This window comes from Hyperolius riggenbachi, chromosome 1 (assembly GCF_040937935.1).
Source record: "Hyperolius riggenbachi isolate aHypRig1 chromosome 1, aHypRig1.pri, whole genome shotgun sequence".
NCBI classification, from domain to species: Eukaryota; Metazoa; Chordata; class Amphibia; order Anura; family Hyperoliidae; genus Hyperolius; species Hyperolius riggenbachi.
Genome location: NC_090646.1, coordinates 201157355 through 201180241, shown reverse-complemented (window position 1 = coordinate 201180241; position 22887 = coordinate 201157355). Strand labels below are relative to the sequence as shown.

Below are 22887 nucleotides of genomic sequence, written 5' to 3'. Positions count from 1 at the left end.
ATGCCCCCCTCCTATCAACCAATGAGGAGCGGTGAGCGTCTCCTCTGACGTCAGCCGACCGGCCGGTCGGCTGACGCGCCTCCTCCCCGCATAAAGGTCCTGTCTGTGCGTGCACACGCGACAAAGCAACCCTATGTGCAACTGACAGACCCGTCCTCGGCGTGCTAGACGCCTGAGGCACGGATACATTGCTAAACAGGGAGCTGGAGGCAGCTGCGGTGGTAGCGCTGTTCACCGCTCTCCAGCGTTTGTTACAGTGGCTTTGCTTTTGTGCGCTGCTTTTTCTCAGGTGGTCATCCCATTGCAGTTTGTGCTTTTTCATCATGTGCCTTCATAAGGCAGTTGTCCCTACGTGGGTCTTGGTCTTTCCATGGTTCAATTTTCGGTGCAGAGAGCATGGATGGCATCGCTCTCATCTGAGGCAGACACACAAAAAATGTCCACACTGCTGAGTCCTGGGATGATGGCACTTTGGTGATGGCTGTCGACTGAGCGTTAAGTGGGGTGCCAGAATCAGAGCAGGAGGAGGAAGATATGTCACGCTTCCGTGCTAAAGCTGAGGAAGATGAGGTGTTCTGTGTTAAATCATCAATACGTCCTGACAATATTGGGGGTTGATGGCACGCGCCTTCTTCTGAACACTGTACTTTGGTCGAGGGCTGCACAAAATCACAACAGCATGACCTCAAACAAACCTGCCGGGTGGCCTGCCTCTGCCTGTTGTTTTGTCCATATTGGGGGGGATGAAGTGAAAGGTATGCACTGATTTGACTAACACAATGTGCAGTCACACAGATGCAGTGAACGGTATACACTGACTGCTAGTATAATACAATGTGCAGTTGCACAGATGCAGTAAAAGGTACTGACTGCTGGTATAATACAATGTGCAGTCACACAGATGCAGTGAAAGTTATACACTGACTGCTTTATAATGATGAGACAAATACACTTGAATTCCTATAACGAGAATCTGTTATGGAGGGCAAGTCCGCCATCTATTCAAGTGAAAGGGATGCACTGACTGGTATATTCCAATGTGCAGTCACACAGGTGCAGTGAAAAGGTATGCACTGACTGCTGGTATATAAAACTGCATGCTGTCACACAGGTGCAGTGAAAAGGTATGCAGGGACTGCTGGTATAACAATGTGCAGTCACACAGGTGCAGTGAAAATGGATGCTCTGACTGCTGGTATATAAGACAGCGTGCAGTCACACAGATGCAGTGAAAGATATGCAGTGACCAGTATATAAAACAGCGTGCGGTCACACAGATGCAGTGAAAAGTATGCAGTGACTGATATATAAAACAGCGTGCAGTCACACAGATGCAGTGAAAGGTATGCAGTGATTGGTATTTTAATACAATGTGCAGCAGTCACACTAGACACTGAATGTGCTGGGCGTGGCACAGTATAGCAATTAGCAAGGGCCAGCTGCGACAGACAGGGCTGTATATGCAGTGTCAGTGGGCCACACAAAAAAACACACATCACAAGAACATTAGCTCTCAAAAGAGCTGTTTTGGTGGTGCTTTTCAGCAACAAATATCAGCAAGGAGCAAGCTAACAAGAGCCTAACTAAGCTTTCCCTATCTCTGCAGCAACCTCTCTCCCTTCTCTCACTAACACAGCAGCACAAAGAGTGAGAACATGGCCGACACTGCTGTCCTTTATAGGGGGGGGGGGGGTGTAACGATCGGTGTCAGCATGCAGAGAGAATCTGATTATTGGTGATCTGCAGTATCACCAAGAATGGAGATATATACCTGATTATGGATGATCTGCAGAATCACCAATAATACAGATATAGTACTAACCTCTGGACACCTGTATGTAATCGTGAGTGTTTGGTGTAACAGTATGACTTTGAGTAACGCACCTGCTGAGCAGGTGATCTTAGGCAGTATGGGCAATACTGCTCTTAGAGAGTACAGAAACCTCCCAGCAGCCTGAGACTCTCCAAGGGGTGGAGTCAGGCTGAAGGTAGGAAGGACCAGAGAGTGAGTGACACCTGAAGGTGGATGTCACTGACAGATCTGGAGACTATCTCTTAAGGGGACAGAAAGCTGATTCGGTATCCAAGGCAGGCAGGGTTTGGCAACGGAATATCAGATATGCTTGGAACCGAATCAGAGAGCAGAGGAATAGTCAGGAAAGCAATAGGTCATAACAGATATCAAACAATGCCTAGTCTTGGGTGTGAGGTCCGTAGTCTCTACACCCTGGAACTAGTCTGAAGTATAACAGAATGATAACACAAGTTCCCTAGTCTTGGGTGGGAGGTCCGTGGTCTCTACACCCTGGAACTAGTCTGAAGTATAACAGAATGATAACAATAGAAGTAATCTGGCTCAGTGTGAATTCCCAGGTCCTCCTGGTTCAAACACACTGTTGGATCTGACTAAGGTCTGAGTGCTTCCACGTAGTGTTCGCAACGGCAGACAACTTGTGAGTGGCCAGCAGTAACTATATATAGAGCAGTGCTCTCTGGCGCCACCCCTAAGTGATGAACCAATGGTTACCAGCTCTGAGGTCAGCTGACCAGCCTGGTCAGCTTATACCTCCTTGGCCATCATAAAAGTTCTGCCTCAGCGCGCGCGCGTATTCCTGAACCTATGTGCACTAACAGACTCAGCCACACCAGATGCACGCTGCTGTGTGCAACCCGCCGCTCTGGACGTGGAACCAGCCGCCTTGCTGTCCATACATGCGGCGGCTTTTCCGCGTTCTTCCCGATTATCAGACGCACGCTTCCGCGTGCAAACAGCCGCGCCGGACGCGGAATCAGCCGCCTTGATATCAGCACATGTGGCGGCTTTTCCGCGTTCTCTCACAGGGGGTTCCATGAGGGAGTGCAGTCTGATTGGCTGCCATGTATCTGCTGACTGTGATGTAGGGGGTCAAATTTAGCCCGATGATGTGGTATGGGGGCGGGTCAAACTTGCTAAAGGTTTGCGGTTTGCCACGAACGTGAACCCCCGGAATTTGCGCAAAAAAGTTTGGGCTATCTCTAGTGACACTGCATAGTGGCATTCGTAGTCAAGTAATAAGCTGAGATCTGGGGCAGGTGGCAAATAGACGTAATCAGCAGGCATGCTCGAATGTACCCAAATTCGATTCAAGTACATTCGAATTCGGGTCTGGATCAAATTCGGATTCGCCCGATTCGAATGGAGTCAAATTCCATTCAGTTGCATTCATTCGGATCCGGGTCGGGGAAAATTCGGCGGCGAATTTGTGATTCTAAACCCGCCGAATTTAAGGGTTAATTGCAAAACCTCCTTAAATGCCAGAATCACCAAATTTGCAAGTTATGTTAAGAAGAACAGTGGGAGCAAGTGGAACAATTCTTTTTTCAAAAAGACCTTATACTTTTTGAGAAAATCGATTTTAAAAGTTCAAAGAAAAAAACGATACATGTCGGTCAATGATAGATCGTGGGAAATATTTCCCAGCAGTTAATAGCAAAGGCCCCTTACATCCTAGCAACACTAAATTTGCAGGTTATGTTAAAAAGATAACCTGCTATACAAACTGCAGCTACAGATAGCGGACTGTTAATTGCGGCTATCAACATGGGTGCCTATGGTGGCACTCAAAGTTCCCCACGACCTCCGGCACCTTACCTGCTTTGGTTTCCCACCCCTCATATTCTACCTTCAGGTTTTGTCATGGCAATTGTGGCACCAAATGGATACTACTACCAAAAGCCTGGGTGTACTTTTCCTATTTTCCTAGTAAACCCACTGAGAGCTATGGCACTCGCTTTTCTAGTAGTAGTGAGACGGATTGTAGAAGGTGGAAGGTAGAAGGTGGAAACCATGGGGAAAATAAGCGCATATACATTTGTGTGACATTCTTGTGAATGAACAGTAAAGTGCAGAAACCCTTTAAAAGGTATTGCACATTTTTAAGAGGACGTCACTACTGGAATCCCACACACCCCTTTCACACCAGATTTCTTTTAAATAAGAAATACCTTTGTGTAAATATACTTGATTTAGGCTTTGCAGGCATGCATTTGTTCCACCACTAACTATATATATATATATATATATATATATATATATATATATATATATATATATACATATATATATACATATACATGGAGCCTCAGGTAATGTCTCATTGATATTTTAGCTAGCGCAAATATAGAAGATACAAATCAGTCCTCATTTAAAAAAGTGGACCTGAACTCAGAACTTCCTCTCTGTTCTAAAAGATACACAACAGCTTAATAACCTTTAACCTCCTTGGCGGTCTGATTCTTTCCAGATTTTAGGGTCTAAAAGCGGTGCAATTTTTTTTCACTCTTTCAGACCCTAAAACCTGAAAAAAATCATTCTGGCAGGGAGATCTGCAGCAAAATAAAAAAAAAAATTACCTTCCTGGGCTCCTGGGCTGCAGTTTTCTCTTTGCCCACAAGATGGCGCTAATATACATATAAACAAACTTCTCTACATTTCTCTAATATAGAGAAGTTCGTTTTCAATGTTAGCCCCGCCCCCGATGACGTCACGCTGCTGCCACCACCACGGCTGTGCTGCTCCAACTGGCTGCCGGGTCCCCGGAAGAATAGCGGGGACATGGGGGATCCCGGCGGCCAGGGAAAGACCCCACACTGCCGGGGAGAGAGGCTGGAGTCCCGCTGCGCAGCGAGATCGCGCGCGGGACTCCACAACTACAGGTAAAGCTCTGCAATGCCTACCCCGACCTGAGCTCAGGATCACCGATAGCAGCTGCTTTTTTCTACCCCGAGCTCAGGTCGGGAAAACCGGCAAGGAGGTTAAAGAAAAATATGTCTTTGTTACAGCTGATCCAAATCCTAAAATAACTCTGCACTGTTTCTTCTTCTTGATTCATGGAAGCAGACATATTGTTAACAGCCTGTGCTTTTGTGGTGGGAACCAGAATTGAATAAGACTGGATAACATTTTACACAAGGAGATACTGTATGCGAGAGTGATGCAGAAGAAGCCTTTTCTCCGCCCACAGCACAAACAGAGCTGCTTGAGTATGCTAAATTACATTTGGACAAGCCAGCTTCATTTTGGAATAAGGTGCTGTGGACTGATGAAACTAAAATTGGTGGTTCCATCATGCTGTGAATCTGTGTGGCCAGTGCATGGACTGGGAATCTTGTCAGAGTTGAGGGAGGCATGGATTCCACTCAGTATCAGCAGATTCTGAAGACCAATATCCAGGAATCAGTGACAAAGCTGAAGCTGTGCCAGGGCAGGATCTTTTAACAAGACAACGACCCTAAACACTGCTCAAAATCCACTATTCATGCAGAGGAACAAGTACAATGTTCTGGAATGGCCATCTCAGTCCCAAGACCTGAAAATAATTGAAAATCTGTGGTGTGAGTGAAAGAGAGCTGTCCATGCTTGGAAGCCATCAAACCTAAATGAACTAGAGATGTTTTCTAAAGAGGAATGGTTTAAAATACCTTTAACCATAATCCAGACTCTCATTGGAACCTACAGGAAGCATTTAGAGATTGTAATTTCTGCAAAAGGAGGATCTACTATATATTGATTTCATTTCTTTTTTGTGGTGCCCAAATTTATGCAACTGCCTTATTTTGTTTAAACAATTATTGCACACTTACATCCAATACACTTAATTAAAAATAACTTCTCAAATATCACTGTGTGTGTATCCTATATGGTATATTTAAGTGAAATTTTTTATCGTAACAACCAACGATTTATACAGGAAAATCATGGCGATTAACAAGGTTGCCCAAACTTTCTCAGCCTATTGTATTTGTGACAATTCAGCTGGAAGTGAGCAACTGTAGTTTCCCATAATGCACCTCTCCCGTATATGCAAATCATCTCTTTAATGGTCTTGAAAGCAAGACTGCACATCTTCAGGTTGACTTAACAGAAGCCAGCAGATCAGTCAACCACCAGGATGAACTAAAACCTGAAGTGTGCATTTTTATAAACTCTCATGCAACAGAGGTCTGTTTGTATTGCCTTTCAGCTAACAGCCTGATGCAGACATACACAGGAAAAGAACACTTGAAGAATGAAATATTCAGCATCTGCTGGGAGGCTATGCAGATAGTGACTTCAAGACTTCAAACCTTTTGAACAACATTCTACACACTATGTACGTTCTGTGGGCCATCACATATTCCTATATCACTATTCCTGCATATCTGAATGAAACTCCGTCTACAACTCGGCATAACACGTTGGCTTTATATGAACAGAGGAGGAGAATAATAAAAGTACACATTCTGCAACATTGGAGGGTGCTGCTAGCACTGTCGCAGAACCTCTGCAGAGATTAGTCAGTGTGTACGTGAACAACAATCACTGCTTAGCAGTACGCCTGTTTCAGGCTTTGAGTCATCTAATGTGTGCCAGTAAACCTTTTATTGGCAATTTGTTTATTAAAGTTGTGTCTATTAGCCTTTTTTTCTGCTTCTGCCTCTTTGGTAAACAAGAAAATCTCTACAGTGAGATTATAGCAGCTGGCTACATTTATTTACCTTTATATCCCAGTAACATGACGTATGGCATACAGGTGTGTAATAACAATATAGCTTTCCTATATCACCATTATTATTACTGTACATTTGAAAATGAAACACCATCAAGATACTGATTTAAAGGATTAGATCTTGCATTTAGAGCTTCTGCAATGCTTTGCATCCATCACGCAACGCACCTGCAGTAGACTTTCTCCCACAACATGATTGTTCATGGTGACTTCAGGTGCTAATCTACTGTCTGTACAGGTGTTTCCTGTCCTCTGTTACATCCTTATCAACTATATGCAATGCTTTATTTATTTGGCTGACTCTATTGTATTCACCTGCTGAGGGTCAAAGAGGGATGATTGCTGTTCCTTTTCCCTTCTCCTCAGGATGGAATGTTTGGGAGAAGGCTGAGTAAGTATATCTGTACAAGGATTTCTGGCATATGATTGCCCACGGAAACAATTTCAGGTAACTGAAATGTATAGTGTGTATGTGTGTAGGTTTTAGGCTCTATACACATGAACACTAAGACCCTTATTCAATTTTCTTCTTGGAGATACTTTTTCATCTTCTATTTAGAATAACTTGTCAGCATTCTGCAATTGGAATTGAAAAGTACCAAAAAGTAGGTGAATACCTTATGCCACCAGAACCAATTCTTCTGAGCATTTTCTTTGCTTGCTGGTGGCCTAACCTCCCTGGCAGTAACCTTGAGTCAGGCTCGGGGCTGAAAACTACCGCTCTGAGCCTGAGCCTGACTCATGGTAGCTGCTGAAAGCTCTGTGCCGAGTATAACACGTAGCGTTTTAACTCACCTTCCCTGGGATCCAGATGCCAGAAGTCATTCTCTTTCCTGTCATCAGAGGCTCTGCATCCCTCTAGTGAGATTGCTGTTTGTCGTCATGACAACAGACAGCAATTTCACTACAGGGATAAAGTGCCACCCAAAGGACGGGGGGAGAATTGCAGCGCTGGATCCCAGGGAGATAAGTGCTGGGCTGCTGCAGATCTCTCTAGCAGCATGATTTTTACCTGGTTTTAGGGTCTGAAAACGTGCAAAGAAATTGCACTGCTTTTAGACCTTAAAATGTGGAAATAATAATACTGCGGGGGGGATTGGTAAAAGGCTTTCTATTGCTAAGGTGTGAAAAATATCACCTAGGAGAAAACTTAGGAGAAAAAGTAAATTGACTACAGTCTTGAATGTTAACCAGTCTAATTCATACAAGTGGCTCATTTTCTGGAAGTTTTCCTACCTAGAAACTGTCACTGGGAAAGCAGACACTATGGTACTTGTTCATAGTCTGGCGTAGTCTGACAATATTAGCAGCTTGTGCCTGCTTGATTACTAAGTAGTGAAAAAACATCACATACAGATCCTCAGGAGCAGCAAATAATCCTGTGCACTTTTACATCACAGCATCAGGGGTGCTCAGATACCCCTTTGCAAATTTCGAATTGATCCGGATCCGGATACCCAGATATCCGGATCCGGATCGGATATCTGTATCTGAACTTTTGGGTATCCGAATAGAATCAGATATTAGTGTTGGGCGAACACCTAGATGTTCGGGTTCGTGAACGTTCGCCGAACATCGCCGCGATGTTCGGGTGTTCGACCCGAACTCCGAACATAATAGAAGTCAATGGGGACCCGAACTTTCGTGCTTTGTAAAGCTTCCTTACATGCTACATACCCCAAATTTGCAGGGTATGTGCACATTGGGAGTGGGTACAAGAGGAAATTTTTTTGTAGCAAAAAGAAATTATAGTTTTTGAGAAAATCGATTTTAAAGTTTCAAAGGGAAAACTGTCTTTTAAATGCGGGAAATGTCTGTTTTCTTTGCACAGGTAACATGCTTTTTGTCGGCATGCAGTCATAAATGTAATACATATAAGAGGTTCCAGGAAAAGGGACCGGTAACGCTAACCCAGCAGCAGCACACATGATGGAACAGGAGGAGGGTGGCGCAGGAGGAGAAGGCCACGCTTTGAGACACAACAACCCAGGCCTTGCATGAGGACAAGAAGCGTGCGGATAGCAATTTGCATTTTGTCGCCATGCAGTCATAAATGTAATACAGATGAGAGGTTCAATAAACAGGGACCGGAAACGCTAACCCATCACAGATGTTCATTGTTCATGTTACTTGGTTGGGGTCCGGGAGTGTTGCGTAGTCGTTTCCAATCCAGGATTGATTCATTTTAATTTGAGTCAGACGGTCTGCATTTTCTGTGGAGAGGCGGATACGCCGATCTGTGACGATGCCTCCGGCAGCACTGAAACAGCGTTCCGACATAACGCTGGCTGCCGGGCAAGCCAGCACCTCTATTGCGTACATTGCCAGTTTGTGCCAGGTGTCTAGCTTCGATACCCAATAGTTGAAGGGTGCAGATGGATTGTTCAACACAGCTATGCCATCTGACATGTAGTCCTTGACCATCTTCTCCAGGCGATCGGTGTTGGAGGTGGATCTGCACGCTTGCTGTTCTGTGTGCTGCTGCATGGGTGTCAGAAAATTTTCCCACTCCAAGGACACTGCCGATACCATTCCCTTTTGGGCACTAGCTGCGGCTTGTGTTGTTTGCTGCCCTCCTGGTCGTCCTGGGTTTGCGGAAGTCAGTCTGTCGGCGTACAACTGGCTAGAGGAGGGGGAGGATGTCAATCTCCTCTCTAAAGTCTCCACAAGGGCCTGCTGGTATTCTTCCATTTTGACCTGTCTGACTCTTTCTTCAAGCAGTTTTGGAACATTGTGTTTGTACCGTGGATCCAGAAGGGTATAAACCCAGTAATTGGTGTTGTCCAGAATACGCACAATGCGTGGGTCGCGTTCAATGCAGTCCTAGGCCGAAGAGGTCATAGCCTAGGGTCACAAAAACCTGTTTATTTGGGCAATTTCAATGGTAGTGATGCTGACGTACATAAATCTCAGTCATGGCCGTTAGCAACGTCTGAATTTCATGAAATGTCTCATGCAGGTGGAAGACATATTGTTAGACTTGGATTCCAAAGATGGGGTCTCTACATCTCTGCAAACCGGAGTTACAGGGGTCCAAAATTGGTAAAATCCCCCATAGGCTTTCATTGCCTCCCTATTTCACTTTCCAAAATCTCACATCTTTTCAAAGGGCAATTGCTCAGCAGTGGCAAATTTTCTAGCATTGTAGGGACCCTTAGGGGGAACATGACTGGTGAGTTTCGGGCCCCTAGGCCGAAGAGGTCTTAGCCTAGGGTCACAAAAACCTGTTTATTTGGGCTATTTCAATGGTAGTGATGCTGACGTACATAAATCTCAGCCATGGCCGTTAGCAACGTCTGAATTTCACGAAATGTCTCATGCAGGTAGAAGACATATTGTTAGACTTGGATTCCAAAGATGGGGTCCCTACATCTCTGCAAACCAGAGTTACAGGGGTCCAAATTGGTAAAATCCCCCATAGGCTTTCATTGCCTCCCTATTTCACTTTCCAAAATGTCACATCTTTTCAAAGGGCAATTGCTCAGCAGTGGCAAATTTTCTAGCATTGTAGGGACCCTTAGGGGGAACATGACTGGTGAGTTTCGGGCCCCTAGGCCGAAGAGGTCATAGCCTAGGGTCACAAAAACCTGTTTATTTGGGCTATTTCAATGGTAGTGATGCTGACGTACATAAATCTCAGCCATGGCCGTTAGCAACGTCTGAATCTCACGAAATGTTTCATGCAGGTAGAAGACATATTGTTAGACTTGGATTCCAAATATGGGGTCTCTACATCTCTGCAAACCAGAGTTACAGGGCTCCAAAATTGGTAAAATCCCCCATAGGCTTTCATTGGGCCTACTATTTACCGTTCCAAAATCTCACACCATTTCAAAGGGCAATGGCTCAGCAGTGGCAAAACTCACCAGTCATGATCCCCCTAAGAGTCCCTACAATGCTAGAAAATTTGGTACTGCTGAGCCATTGCCCTTTGAAAAGATGTGAGATTTTGGAAAGTGAAATAGGGAGGCAATGAAAGCCTATGGGGGATTTTACCAATTTTGGACCCCTGTAACTCTGGTTTGCAGAGATGTAGGGACCCCATCTTTGGAATCCAAGTCTAACAATATGTCTTCTACCTGCATGAGACATTTCGTGAAATTCAGACGTTGCTAACGGCCATGGCTGAGATTTAGGTACGTCAGCATCACTACCATTGAAATAGCCCAAATAAACAGGTTTTTGTGACCCTAGGCTATGACCTCTTTGGCCTAGGGGCCCGAAACTCACCAGTCATGTCCCCCCTAAGGGTCCCTACAATGCTAGAAAATTTGCCACTGCTGAGCATTTGCCCTTTGAAAAGATGTGAGATTTTGGAAAGTGAAATAGGGAGGCAATGAAAGCCTGTGGGGGATTTTACCAATTTTGGACCCCTGTAACTCTGGTTTGCAGAGATGTAGGGACCCCATCTTTGGAATCCAAGTCTAACAATATGTCTTCTACCTGCATGAGACATTTCGTAAAATTTAGACGTTGCTAACGGCCATGGCTGAGATTTATGTACGTCAGCATCACTACCATTGAAATAGCCCAAATAAACAGGTTTTTGTGACCCTAGGCTATGACCTCTTCGGCCTAGGACTGCATTGAACGCGACCCACGCATTGTGCGCATTCTGGACAACACCAATTACTGGGTTTATACCCTTCTGGATCCACGGTACAAACACAATGTTCCAAAACTGCTTGAAGAAAGAGTCAGACAGGTCAAAATGGAAGAATACCAGCAGGCCCTTGTGGAGACTTTAGAGAGGAGATTGACATCCTCCCCCTCCTCTAGCCAGTTGTACGCCAACAGACTGACTTCCGCAAAGCCAGGACGACCAGGAGGGCAGCAAACAACACAAGCCGCAGCTAGTGCCCAAAAGGGAATGGCATTGGCAGTGTCCTTGGAGTGGGAAAATTTTCTGACACCCATGCAGCAGCACACAGAACAGCAAGCGTGCAGATCCACCTCCAACACCGATCGCCTGGAAAAGATGGTCAAGGACTACATGTCAGATGGCATAGCTGTGTTGAACAATCCATCTGCACCCTTCAACTATTGGGTATCGAAGCTAGACACCTGGCACAAACTGGCAATGTACGCAATAGAGGTGCTGGCTTGCCCGGCAGCCAGCGTTATGTCGGAACGCTGTTTCAGTGCTGCCGGAGGCATCGTCACAGATCGGCGTATCCGCCTCTCCACAGAAAATGCAGACCGTCTGACTCAAATTAAAATGAATCAATCCTGGATTGGAAACGACTACGCAACACTCCCGGACCCCAACCAAGTAACATGAACAATGAACATCTGTGATGGGTTAGCGTTTCCGGTCCCTGTTTATTGAACCTCTCATCTTTATTACATTTATGACTGCATGGCGACAAAATGCAAATTGCTATCCGCACGCTTCTTGTCCTCATGCAAGGCCTGGGTTGTTGTGTCTCAAAGCGTGGCCTTCTCCTCCTGCGCCACCCTCCTCCTGTTCCATCATGTGTGCTGCTGCTGGGTTAGCGTTACCGGTCCCTTTTCCTGGAACCTCTTAGATGTATTACATTTATGACTGCATGCCGACAAAAAGCATGTTACCTGTGCAAAGAAAACAGACATTTCCCGCATTTAAAAGACAGTTTTCCCTTTGAAACTTTAAAATCGATTTTCTCAAAAACTATAAGCTCTTTTTGCTATTTTTTTTTCCTCTTGTACCCACTCCCAATGTGCACATACCCTGTAAATTTGGGGTATGTAGCATGTAAGGAGGCTTTACAAAGCACGAAAGTTCGGGTCCCCATTGACTTCCATTATGTTCGGAGTTCGGGTCGAACACCCGAACATCGCGGCCGAACTCGAACATCACCCGAACAGGGTGATGTTCTGCAGAACCCGAACAGTGGCGAACACTGTTCGCCCAACACTATCAGATATCCGACCCCAGTATCCGGGATATCCGGGCGGATTCGGATATTTGGTTAGGAAAACCGGACGTGGCCTCTAAATTGCTTTTAAAATGTTTTTAAAGAGAATCTGAAGCCAGATTAAAAAAGGCTTTTTAGCTTATATTCAGCAGGGGCATGTTTGCCCCTGCTAAAATGCAGCTATCCCGCGGCATAACAAGGGGTCTTTACCCCCCAAATCCCCCCTGAAAAATCCACGACTTTCTTGTTTGTGGATTTTGCTGCCCCTGTGCTCTTCCGTGTGAGGCAGGGCTATGAGCTGCAGCCCTGCCTCACACGCGTCTGTCAGTGGCGGATCTCTTCCTCTCCCCCGCCCCTCTCAGCGAAGGAAGGCTGAGAGGGGCGGGGGAGAGGCGGAGATTCGACGCTGATAGACGCGTGTGAGGCAGGGCTGCAGCTCATAGCCCTGCCTCACACGGAAGCGCCCTCCGGGCACCACGGAGGGGATTTGGGGAGTAAAGAACTCTCGTTATGCTGCGGGATAGCTGCATTTTAGCACAGACAAAAATGCCCCTGCTGAATATAAGCTAAAAAGCCATTTTTAATCTGGCTTCAGATTCTCTTTAAAGGTAAATGAGGCATGTAGCATCATGTTTTTTTTAAAGGGAAACACAAATTGATGATGTGGGGACTTAAAATCCCCCCCCCCAAAAAAAAATGGCTGTCAATTAACCTTAGAAATAGGTTCCAGACAGCGGTTGTGCAGCCCACATTGTGTCCAATGTCCAACCGCACATCTGGGACATGACAGTTTTCAGCCCAGACACCTCCAAAAAATTATGCAACTATTGTGTTTTGGGTTAACTATAGGTGGTATCAGCACAGCAGCAGTGGCCTGTGGCACCCTGGCGGTGGGAGCAGAAAAGGCAGCAAGAGCAGGGAAATGCAGCAGCAGCAGGTGTAACAACTGCCTGGAGCATGCCGGATGTGGCACTTGGCACTTGGCACTTTGCACATGGCACTTGTCACATGGCACTTTGCACTTGTCACATGGCACTTTGCACTTTGCAGTTGGCACGTGTCACGTGCAAAGTGTTACGTGCAAAGTGCCATGTGCCGAGTGCAAAGTGCCACGTGCCAAGTGCAAAGTGCCACGTGCAAAGTGCCACATGCAAAGTCCAAAGTGCCACGTGCAAAGTGCAAAGCGCCACGTGCAAAGTGCCAAGTGCTTAGTGACAGTCAGACAGCAGAGGAGAAGACACTAGTGCACACTAACTGTCACACTGGCAATGCTCACAGCACAGCAGTTCTGTAGTAAGCTAACACAGTAGTACTACTACTCTAACAACTACTAGCACGGACTGCAGTACTACAGTACTAACTACACAATAACACAGTAATCCTATTCCCTAACCTAACCTATACTGTAGCTAAGGCTAGCTGGCCAGCAGGCAACAGCTGGCCTGGTCTGTGCACAGCACACACACAGACACATAGCAGCTGCAGCAGCCCTGCAGCACACACTCTGACTGTCACTCACTGAATTAAATCAAGCTAGCTGCTACCTAATAAACAATAGAACAATAGTGTAGTGATAGTGAAGATGTTAATCACTGAACAGCTTTAGGTTTATCACTGTATGCAGCACTTGCCGGGCCAGCAGCACTGGAGCATGTCTCTCAGTGAGCATTCACAAGCAAGGATGATATTTCTCATCATGGCAGCCCTCCTTATTATACAGGGGGCTGGCCAGTGTTCCTTTCTGTGATTGGGTGCCAGGGTTTACACTGGGAGCCCTCTGAATGGCTCAATGAGGTCAGGAGGGGCTGGCCAGGGTTCCATTCTGTGATTAGTTGCTAGGGCTTCTGCTGGGAGCCCTCTGATTGGCTCAATGATGTCATCTCCTTAGTTACAGTATTTGGATCTGGATATCCGCAGGATATGCGCCAGATATCCACGGATATCCGGGTATGCGGCCAAATATCCTCAGATTGCTATCCGGATTTTCCAGAAATCCGGAATCCGAATCGGATAGCTGAAAAAAGGTCAGATATCCGGGTTACCTGGATATCCGAAATCCGGATGAGCACCACTGCAGCATGTGTTCTGTAGGTGTCTGTGATTTTGTATGTAGGGATTTTGTATGTAGTCTTCACCTCCCCCTCTGGCAAGTGTTGGGTCAGTGCCAAGACAAAACAGTAAACATAGGCAAACCGTTTAGCAGTATTGTGGAGAATGCAGTGGGGGCTCACAGAAAACACTGGTAGTGGGGAACAACATAGTGAGAGGTAATAGCAAACATTAGTAGTAAGGATAACACAGTGGGGGTGGTAGAAAACACTTAGGGTCTGTTTCACAAAGCGGTGATAACCAAGTTATCATGCCTAAAAGACTTTAGGCGTGATAATCTTTGCACCGCTGAGTTAGCACCGCTTTGTGCTGATTATCGCGCACAAAGCGCAGTGCCCATAGGGTTTAATGGGCACATCGCGCTGTGCTCTGCGTGATTGCGTGCGCAAAACTTTGCGCACAAGAATTTCGCGCAAGTTTTTTCTTATCATGCCTAAACTGAGTTTAGGCGTGATAAAGGGCTTTTCACTGGCATGCAAACAGTTTGCACCGCTTTGTGAATCAGGCCCTTAAAGTGGGGACAATGGAGTGTGAGGTGATGGCACACATTGACAGACACCCATGTGGAAGAGTTATAACACATAAGGGGCTTGATTCACAAAGCAGTGCTAACTGTTAGCACGCCTGTGAAAACCCCCTTAGCACGTCTAAACGAGCTTTTTGCGTGCAAAACTTTACGCGCGTAAAACTTTACGCGCGCACTGCACAGAGCGCAGGGCGCTCCGTGCGAAGTGCCCATTAAAGCCTATGGGACTTAGCGAGCGCATAGGACTTTGCGCACGATCTGATTGAGAAATCCGGTGCTAAGCTACTTAGCACCCTGGTTAGCACGTCTTAAGACTTTAGACGTGCTAAGTAGGTTAGCACCGCTTTGGGAATCAAGCCCAATATAATTATTCTTATACACGTATGTTTACTGGAGAAGTTATGGTACTTAGCTGGGACTGCTATGCTGATACTGCTGTATTTGCTATATTCTATTTTACTTTATGTGGAATTAGTATTTCCCTAATTTGGGCCTTGGAAGGAGAAGCAATAGTGGCCCATGGCAGTGATATTAAACTTTCCTGTCTAACTAGTAAAAATCCCAACAGCGTACATATATTACGGCCGCCAGTGAGCTCGGCACAGGGCAAGCCGAATGATGGCTCTCCCTGCTGCCGCTAAACTCCCTGGCGGCATTAACCTCTTACCGACCGCGTCACGCCGGTAGGCGTGGCCGCGGCGGCAGCCCCAGGACCGCCTAACGCCAATTGGCGTAAAGTCCTGGGGCTCTGTTTTGCAGGAGATCGCGCGCAGGCTGCGCGCGTATCTCCTGCTTGGGGGGCGGAGCTCTGCCCCGCCTTCAGTCTCCGAGCGGCTATTGCCGCTCGGGAGACTGTTAGACGGCGTGATCGCCGTCTATTTACTCTGTGCAGCGCTGCGATCAGCAGCAGCGCTGCACTGGGGACAGCCGTGTGACACGGCTGTCCCCCTGGGGGCAAGAGAGCGATCGGCTCTCATAGGCAGAAGCCTATGACAGCCGATCGCCGTAATTTGCCGGCTGTGGGGAGGGAGGGAGGGAGCGAGGGAGGGAAGGGATTTAAAGGAAGAGGGTTTTTTTTTTTTTTAAAACGGCAACACAAATATTTATTAAAAAATAAATAAACATGGGGTAGCGATCAGACCCCACCAACAGAGAGCTCTGTTGGTGGGGAGAAAAGGGGGGGGGGAATCACTCGTGTGCTATGTTGTGCGGCCCTGCAGCTTGGCCTTAAAGCTGCAGTGGCCTTTTGAACTAAAAATTGCCTGGTCACTAGGGGGGTTTAGCCCTGCAGTCCTCAAGAGGTTAAATACTATTCCCCCTCCGAGTTGTAGCAACTCGAAGGAAGGTGTAAGTCAGGATCTGGCGAATGATGGATTGCTAAATTACTCTTGCACGAGGCACGCATCATAACACTGCTGATATGAAGGCGCCCAGCTTCGGCACTCGGCGCTGAGCACTGTGCGCTGAAATTACCTGCTTTGCCCCAACAATCCACCACCAGAAGCTCCATCTCCTGACTATCTCCAAGACTCTAGGGGAAACAGGAGGTGAAATCACTAGAGTTTGCAACTGGCAGAATAGACTTAGGAGGCACTAAGCTGCTATGCGCTGACCTCTGTATCTGGACATCTTACAAGGTAGATCAAACTTAGAATTTTGACACACTTTGGTGACCAGTAGATAGCTGTAGGTATGTGTGTAATTAAAGATATTTGTTAAAGTGGACACTTGCACAGGACAGAAGGAAAACAGATAAAAATGCACCCTGTATGTATTTGGAGAGTTTAGCCTGTCTAATTCCCTCTCATTTGTGTCTAATCACAAGATGTAATTCGATCTCTACCCTGTGTCACATGACTGCCTTGGCAGAGATGGCGGAGAAGCTCATTTGAAAGCATAGGCTATGCTTTCAAATGAGCTTCTCCGCCATCTCTGTCAAGGCAGTCATGTGACACAGGCTGTTTACAATATGTCTGCTTTCATGAATTTAGGAAGTAGAAACACTGTATATATATTTTAGGATTTGTATCAGCTCTAACAAAGACATTTTGTTTTGCTTGAAGGTCATTATGTTGTTGTGTATCTTTTAGAGCACAGAGAACGTTCCCAGTTCAGGTCCACTTATTTTTTTCCTTTAATAGTCATGCCTGTAAACTGTAAAAAAAGCTGGTAAAGGGGCACTATGGCAAAACATATGCTGTTTAAATATCCCTGCTTTCATTTCTCCAAAGAGCTTGTTTGAAATAAATGTCTCCAATTATCATTTTTTTTAAATCTTCTAAACAGCTGATCCATGTCTATAACTCAACTGTCACATTGTATTTCCTAACTGCTCTCATGACCTCCCTTCCCTCTCTGCCCGTAGATGTATTTTATATGTGCAACTCACAAACTTCACATAGTTCATGTGAGCCATGTAGCTCCAGGTTTCTCAGATTTAGCAATAAAGATAACTAATTATGAGGCAGCCCAATTACTTGATTCAAGTAATTTTTGAACCAATGAGGTTCTGGTCACAGGACCGAAACCTTACCTTGAAGACCACAGCTCCTGGTGAACTCGTGTGAGGATCCTCCAGTGGTAGAGGACAGAAGTGCAGTTTACCACATACAAGTTAAACCAGGAGCTGAGTTAGGAACAAAAGATACGGACTTCGGCACCCTCCAAGCAATCTCTGTTTATTGAACACGTGGCAGACAGGTACAACAACAGCCCCTGGTCTACAGCTGTTTCACCTGCTAGGCACGCCTCCTCAGGACACACGGCCAACTAGGAGCTGAGGCTTAGAGATATATATATTTATTTATTTTTTGCAGGCGCAAACTGCATTAAACTGTGACCTAGTCTATTGATTGATTCTGCATACTGAAAATCCATGTTGGGTTGATTCCAGGATTCCAAGTGTGACCCATACCAAAGGGAAACAGGAAAAGTAATAAATACTCTTCCAAACAGAGCCATAGTTGAGTTCTGCTGAGGTTGTTTAACTTTTTATCATCAAATATTCTATATTTACTTTTCTTCAGGGTATAGAAAGGTAAATATGAAAAAAAAAAAACTTAATTAAACTATGCATGCATTTGAAGTAATAATAGGATCCATCTTTGAGAGTTTTGGTCTCCCCATCCTTTAAAAAAAAAAAAAAACAGTTAAGACAGTGGTACTACTTTTATTAAAGATAAATTAGTAGACCCCTTGTCAGATGTAACAAAATGTTAAGTGATTCAAACTGATATCATCTTCTTAATCAAAACACCCCTTTTCACGGTCTAATCACTTAGTTGTTCCCTAGTTATTTTGTAAGCCGATTTAGAAATGCGAAAGCTTTCACCTCCCAGGCGGAAGAGATATGAAAAGCTCTGTGCTGCTGGCTCTGGACATATGAAACGACAGTGGTCAGTGACACTTTAAAAGGCTTTACAACCGTTTCTGAGGGGGAAGCAAATGCTTGACTTTAATTTTTATCTTCGGTCAGGACTGTCGCCCGAGGTAACAAGACCGTAGCAGATTTAGGCTGTTCTGGCTTTTGATACAAAACATTCCCAGATAAGAAGGGAGACAGCTGTGATGTCTTTTTTAAGAGCTCATATTGTTCCCTTCTTGTGTGAACTATGCAGGGTGAGGAAATCGCTGCATGTACCTCGTAGCGGCTTTTCTGCTTTGAGTTTAAACTTGTTGTGGGAATAGCTTCTAGAGTAAAACTCTCAAAATACAAGATTTTTTTTTCTTCTCGGATTATAGTCAAGGAAATGCAGCAATTACAGGGGCTTTGAAAGTATTGTAAAATGGTAGATAATACAGAAAGAATAGGGTGTATTTTAAAAGCATTTTTCATGATATAATCATCATTTTCCTCAGAGGAAGATTTTCCGGTAATTCTTGTATAGATCTAAATTTTAAATTCAGCAATTTCTGTGCTTAAAAAGTTTGTGTGAGAGTTTGTGTGTGTGTGTGTATATATATATATATATATATATATATATATATATATATATATATATATATATATATATATATATATATATATGTATATGTATATATATATATATATATATATATATATATATATATATATATATATATATATATATATATATATATATATATATATATATATATAGTCCCTGATCAGGTATGCAAGCACGCACTTTGCAGCTTTTAGAACTTGAAGGACAACTGTAACGAGGGGGATATGGAAGCTGCAGTATTTATTCCTTTAAAATGATACCAGTTGCCTGGCTACCTTGCTGATCTTCTGCCTCTTATACTTTCAGCCATAGAACTTGAACAATCATGCAGCAGATCAAGTGTTTCTGACATTATTGTCAGATCTGTCAAGATTAGCTGCATGCTTGTCCTGGTGTTATTCAAAGACTACTGTAGCCAAATAAATTAGCAGGGCTGCCATGGCAACAGGTATTGTTTATATGGCAACCTCCATATCCTCACTTTGGTTGTCTTCTAAGGCTATTCAGGAAAATGTTGTGCAGAACTTTGGTTCAACACGTATTGAAAAGACAATGTTTAACTTTGAAGTTAAACTTACCTTCCACTACCCTGTTTCTCCCACTCACCCTCCTTAATCCATGCCTAAACCTAAATCTAACCTCTCTGTTCCCTGTCCTCTTACACTAACCACCCTAAACCCATGCCCAGCCCATACCCAACCCTAAACTATACAGAATACCCAGCACCACATGGAAACAATAGCCATCACTTGGATAAAGAATAGCTATAAAATACGTGATAGATGACCCCTAGCTTCACTGTAGCTGAGCATCGGCTATGGAATAGTCGAATGTCAGTGCCCAAAATTATCTCTAAGGGCCCATTCACACCTAAAAACACTAAGCGCAAGCGCAAGCGCTTAGCGATTTTCTGGTGTTTTCCAGAGTTTTTTTATGAGTGCTTTCCAAGCAATTTTTCACTGTATAGAAAGCGTTTTTTCAGTGATTAGCTAATAGCATTTTTCAGCTCAAGTAGCATGAGCTGGGACAGCAAATTGTTTCCTTTTAAATGATTAGCCCACTGATTGTTGACACCTTTCTTTTGGCTACTGGAACAAGTCTGTCTGCAATAAAAGGAGAAACAGCACAAAACGGTGTGTGGGTTGTAGAGGAGACAGAGCTGAGAGAGACAGAAAAAGACAGAGAGACAGGGGCGTAGCAATAGGGGGTGCAGCGGTAGCGACCGCATCGGGGCCCTTGGGCCAGAGGGGCCCCGAAGGGCCCTCCCTCAACTACAGTATTAGTTCTCTATTGGTCCTGTGCTGGTAATAATCACTTCTATATATACTTTGAATAGTGGTAATCATTAACAAGCTGTTCCCCATCCCCTTCTTGCACCTCTGACACTGTAGTTGCCATTGGCAGGTTTTGGTGCGCCGTATCAATTGTTATGTATAGAGTGCCTGGGGGGCCCCATTGTAAAACTCGCATCGGGGCCCACAGCTCCTTAGCTACGCCACTGCAGAGAGAGAAAGGAAGACAGACAGAAGATGACACCTGAGCTGGTCTTCATGCTTTGTCTGGCTGCTTTGGCGCATCGGCGTCGGCGTCCCATGTACTGCTGATATTGGGTGCCTCCAATTCTGGTGGAGAGGTCCAGGAAAGGACAGTTTCGGGCCCTATACAAAGACCTGCGGCAGCAGCCGGAAAAATTCTTTGCATACACCAGGATGTCAATGACATTGAAAACCAGGAGTGACTACTGATATTACATGCTACAATACTTATAATACTTAAATATATATATATATATATATATATATATATATATATATATATATATATTTACATACACATATACATATATATATATATATATATATATATATATATATATATATATATATATATGTAACGTGTTTAACAGAAGTACTCGACTGGTTAGTTGCTAATGTCAAAAACAATTATTTTTTATAACAAACTTTTGCACTATACTTGGGCAAATGCAAAGAAACTGAGTTTTTAATATAAAACATAACAATAGAATATAAAATATTCAAAACTGCCCTCCATGTAACGAAATTGGAGGTATAAAATACAATGAGCATTGCAGATCATACACATAATATTGGGATTGTAGTGCAGGTACCCATTCTTATGTGCAAAGTGTACAACATTTATAACATAGTGCTATAGTTTTCAAATTGTAATATGTGCATGTATTGAATTTGCATCTTGTTTCCTGTTTCCCCTTTCAGTTTTGATGAACTGCTGCAAAAACTGAGGACTATTCTTCAGCGGAAGAATACCAGATTTAGGAAGGCTGTGTCCCCCACAGAAAGACTGACTGTGGCCTACAACGTCAGTATAAGGGTGACAGGGTGACCACAAACACCATCAATACAATTTGAGTCAACTTCAACACAATCTGTAGAGGGATGGCAGAGGTTCTGAACACTCTTTCATCTTCACATTAACACAGCAGGCCGAATGAGATGACTTTGACTACAATGTTAATGTAAGGATGACAGGGTGCCCACAACAAAGCCTAAATTGTACTGTTTAATAACAAGTTGAACGTGTAAAATTTGAACAGTCAAATTGTTTTTGAAAAAAAATTGCCTACAACTCGTCAGTGAAGAGCAATTCGGTCATAGATGCCGACAGACTGGGATGTGTACTGCTACTGTTGTCACTTGAAATTGGTCTTGTTGGTGTAGAGAGATTTGTGTACAACCGCTCATTTTGTGCTGTAGGACTTGGAGTACTTTGAGTACTGGGAAAAGTGTTTTGAAATGGTTGTCTGTGAAGTACTGGTACTGGTGATCGAGCAAAACTGCTGTATTGAGGGCGTTGCCTAAGTGGACTATCTGCTACATATTGTTGTTGGACATTTGGACCCTCCAGTACATAGTGGCCATAGTAGGGGTAAGGAGGCTGTCCACTGTAAGGCAGTTGTGCATTAACATACATACTCCCTTGAGAATGTTGTTCTCTTGCTGTATTTTCTCCCTCAACAGTAAAGTAACTGTCATTGCAATACATAATTGCATTTCGAATAGAGAACTGTTTGTGTATTGGGACCTGTTCTAAGTTTGGAAGTATACTAATAAGGAACTGGTAGCAAGGAGTGTGTTGCTTTTTCTTTTGTTCCTCTGCTTTTTGCATTTGACTCACTGCCTGGTCAATTGAGGACATTATCTTATTATCATAATCAGCCCTACTTACAAGTTTAGTGTTTTTTTTCACTGTTGTTTTCCCTGCTGGTTTCCCTTGTGCAGAGGGAATGAAAGTCTCTGAACACACAGAGACAGTGGAGGGGCTTAGAGGTGTCTGAAAAACACTTCGTTCACATACATTTTCTGTACTATCAACAGAACTATCTATAGGTTGAGTTTCAAGCACTTCAGACTCTGTGTCTGTTGATGTTCTGGTTTCTGTACTGTCGTTGGTAAGATCTTGCTCCAGGCTGTCTTCAGTGCTAAGAAAAAAAAAACAACAACTTACTATACTCCTTTAAAAATGAAGTTTTCAGATATAAATAATGTGTATTTACATACCTTCTTGGTTCTTGAGAGTTGCGTAGAAAATCCAATATGCCGGTAAATCTGTACTTGGTCCGAGAAACAGCACCAGATCCACTTCAAGAATCAGTCCCTTCTTTTAAAAGTTCTCTTCTGAAATTATCTTTATCAACTTCCACCTCTTCGATAGCATTTTAACTGTAAAAAAAGGAAAAAAAAGAAAAGTACAATCAACGTAATATCATTTTTTCATAGTAAAAATAATAATAATAACATTTTCTCTTTTTTCAGGTTTTTGGCAACCGGTCAGTCATACTCGTCACTCCACTTTGAATTCCACTTGGGTAAGAGCACAAT

At 44.2% G+C, this 22887-nt stretch overlaps 1 protein-coding gene and 1 long non-coding RNA gene across 4 annotated transcripts in view; one reads left to right on the top strand and one right to left on the bottom strand.

The window, feature by feature from the left end:
- SLC7A11 (solute carrier family 7 member 11) overlaps positions 1-22887 on the bottom strand; it is a 414966-nt gene that overhangs the window by 312639 nt on the left and 79440 nt on the right. The window lies entirely within an intron of this gene.
- LOC137571075 (uncharacterized) overlaps positions 1-22887 on the top strand; it is a 66039-nt gene that overhangs the window by 41136 nt on the left and 2016 nt on the right. For 2 of the 3 annotated variants that reach the window (XR_011031291.1, XR_011031292.1), the window contains exon 2: positions 22822-22874. This is a non-coding gene — a long non-coding RNA (uncharacterized lncRNA). Of the gene's footprint in view, positions 1-21448; positions 21525-22821; positions 22875-22887 lie in introns of those variants that run through there. The other variant, XR_011031293.1, reaches the window with a different exon arrangement.